The 3,166-nt window shown below is 43.1% G+C and overlaps 1 long non-coding RNA gene across 1 annotated transcript; it reads right to left on the reverse strand.

Annotated features, from left to right (window-relative positions):
- Positions 1-984: 984 nt before the first annotated feature.
- LOC130421031 (uncharacterized) lies at positions 985-1,713 on the reverse strand. Its single transcript, XR_008906746.1, has 3 exons — positions 1,642-1,713; positions 1,180-1,567; positions 985-1,060 (listed from the first exon to the last, which is right to left on the reverse strand). It is a non-coding gene; the product is annotated as an uncharacterized LOC130421031 (long non-coding RNA).
- Between the last annotated feature and the right edge of the window lie 1,453 nt (positions 1,714-3,166).

A 3,166-nucleotide genomic window follows, 5' to 3' on the forward strand; every position in this document is an offset into this window, starting at 1 on the left:
TCTCCCCTATTCACTTCTGTGAGATACTGTATATACAGTTGAAAGAAAAAGTATGTGAACCCTTTGGGCTTACTTGGATTTCTTCATAAATTGGTCATAAAATGTGTTCTGATCTTCATCTAAGTCACAACAATAGAGAAACACAGTCTGCTTAAACTAATACCGCACAAACATTATACGTTTTCATGTTTTTATTGAACACAACATGTAAACATTCATAGTGCAGGGTGGAAATAGTATGTGAATCTTTGGGTTTATTAACTGGTTGACCCTCCTTTGGCAGCAATAACCTCAACCAAATGTTTCCTATACTTGCAGATCAGGGGCCTCATTTATAAAACTGTGCGTAGGATCCTTACTAAAACTCTACGTACGCACAAAAGCCAAAAATAGATTTATAAAATCATGCGTACGCACACCTGCAAGCAATTTTCACTTTATAAATCACAGCCTACCTGATAATTTGCGCACGCAAAAAAAAAAATGACCGCCCTTTATCCGCCCACATTCAACCATATATAGACAATGCAAATTACCTCATTGGCCATGCATATTAAAAGGAGCAAGGAAATTTGTGTTTTTTAAAAACAAAATCATGGCAGCAATGGAGAGCAAGGGCAAGAAGCGAAATTTCTCTGAGGCAGAAATAGAGGTTCTTGTGAGTGAGGTGGATGAAAGGAAGGCTATTTTGTTTGGTGAGAGTGTGTGTGCGACTGGTGGGGTCAAATGCGCCACCGATTTGTCCCCAATGGAGACCCGAATGGCCTCGATTCTCGGCCAAACCACTGTGTGTGGCATTGTGTCTGAGAGGGAGGGAGACACAGATGTGCTGGATACAGGGGAACCAGGTAAATAATTTTATTGCTTGTCTGCTCAATTAAACAAAATAAGTTACACAATTGGTTTAGTCCTTATTCTTGCAGAGTCTGCGGGAGACCGGTGTTACGAAACTCCCATCGCAGAGTCTGCAGGTGCTATGGAGTTACCTGAGGTCCCCAGCACAAGTGCGTCCCGACCGTATGGCACGGCTGGAAGTGGCCGGGTGCTGACTGAGGCTGTTCTGCAGACACAGAGAGACACCATTAACGCAATTACTGAAATCGCAGATGAGCTTAAGCAAATAAGGGTTGTGCTGGGTGATATTGCATCTACATTAAAATATCTTGTTAAAAAATAAACCTTGGCACTGTTGTTCTTCACAAATGGCGCATTACTTCCTGACGGAGCCTTGCTCCCTGATGACATCCTTCTTGTTGGGGAGGGGGGTGTGGGTCAGGCTCTTCATGCTGGTGTTGTGGTAGGTCGGGAGGAACAGGGATACCATTCATCAGTGCAATGTTGTGTAAAATAGCGCACACCATGATGATCTGGCAAACTTTTTTTGGTTGATATAAAAGTCTACCACCCGAAGCATCAAGGCAACGCCATCTACACTTGAGGAGGCCAATGGCTCTCTCAACTACTGAGCGCGCACGAGCGTGGGTATCATTAAAGCGCACTTCTTCTGCGCTCTGAGGGTTTGAAAATGGGGTGAGTAGCCAGCGCCTGAGCGGGTAACCGCTGTCACCTGTAAAGTATAACAGATTATTTGTACAATAGGCTTTAACTGTTATGTAAAAACAATTATATGCATTTACTTACTCAGAAATCAGCCATCGCGAACGGCACCTGCCCTAAGTCGATTCCCTACACTGCTGTGCGCTAGAATAAAAGAGTCATGTTTAGAACCAGGCCATCGTGCCACAACATTCCTTAGAGTCAAGTTGGCGTCACATATAATTTGCACATTTATTGAATGCACATGTTTGCGATTCACATACAGTTGAAAGAAAAAGTATGTGAACCCTTTGGGCTTACTTGGATTTCTTCATAAATTGGTCATAAAATGTGTTCTGATCTTCATCTAAGTCACAACAATAGAGAAACACAGTCTGCTTAAACTAATACCGCACAAACATTATACGTTTTCATGTTTTTATTGAACACAACATGTAAACATTCATAGTGCAGGGTGGAAAAAGTATGTGAAACCCTAGGCTAATGACTTCTCCAAGAGCTAATTGGAGCCAGGTGTCAGCCAACCTGGGGTCCAATCAATGTGATGAGATTGGATGTGTTGATTAAAGCTGGCCTGTCCAATAAAAAACACACACCAGTTTTGAGTTTGCTGTTCTGAAGAAGCGTTGTCTGATGTGAACCATGCCTCGCACAAAAGAGCTCTCAGAAGACCTACGATCAAGAATTGTTGACTTACATAAAGCTGGAAAGTGCTACAAAAGTATATCTAAAAGCCTTGATGTCCATGTGTCCACGGTAAGACAGATTGTCTACAAATGGAGAAAGTTCAGCACTGTTGCTATACTCCCTAGGCCTGGTCGTCCTGTAAAGATGACTGCAAGAGCACAGCGCAGAATGCTCAATGAGGTGAAGAAGAATCCTAGAGTGTCAGCTAAACACTTACAGAAATCTCTGGCACATGCTAACATTTTTGTTGACAAATCTACAATAAGGAAAACATTAAACAAGAATGGACTTCATGGGAGGACACCACGCAGGAAGCCACTGCTGTCCAAAAAAAACATTGCAGCACGTTTGAAGTTTGCAAAAGAGCACCTGGATGTTCCACAGCACTACTGGCAAAACATTCTGTGGACAGATGAGACCAAAATTGAGTTGTTTGGAAAGAACACACAACGCTATGTGTGGAGAACAAAAGGCACAGCACACCAACATAAAAACCTCATCCCAACTGTGAAATATGGTGGAGGGGGCATCATGGTTCGGGGCTGCTTTGCTGCCTCAGGCCCTGGACGGATTACTGTCATCGATGGAAAAATGAATTCCAAAGTTTATCAAGACATTTTGCAGGAAAACTTAAGACCATCTGTCCGCCAACTGAAGCTTAACAGAGGATGGACGATGCAACAGGACAACGACCCAAAGCATAGAAGTAAATCAACAACAGAATGGCTTCAACAGAAGAAAATACGCCTTCTGGAGTGGCCCAGTCAGAGTCCTGACCTCAACCCGATTGAGATGCTTTGGCATGACCTCAAGAGAGCGATTCACACCAGACATCCCAAGAATATTGCTGAACTGAAACACTTTTGTAAAGAGGAGTGGTCCAAAATTTCTCCTGATCATTGTGCAGGTCTGATCTGCAACT

This window comes from Triplophysa dalaica, chromosome 5 (assembly GCF_015846415.1).
Source record: "Triplophysa dalaica isolate WHDGS20190420 chromosome 5, ASM1584641v1, whole genome shotgun sequence".
Classification (NCBI taxonomy): domain Eukaryota; kingdom Metazoa; phylum Chordata; class Actinopteri; order Cypriniformes; family Nemacheilidae; genus Triplophysa; species Triplophysa dalaica.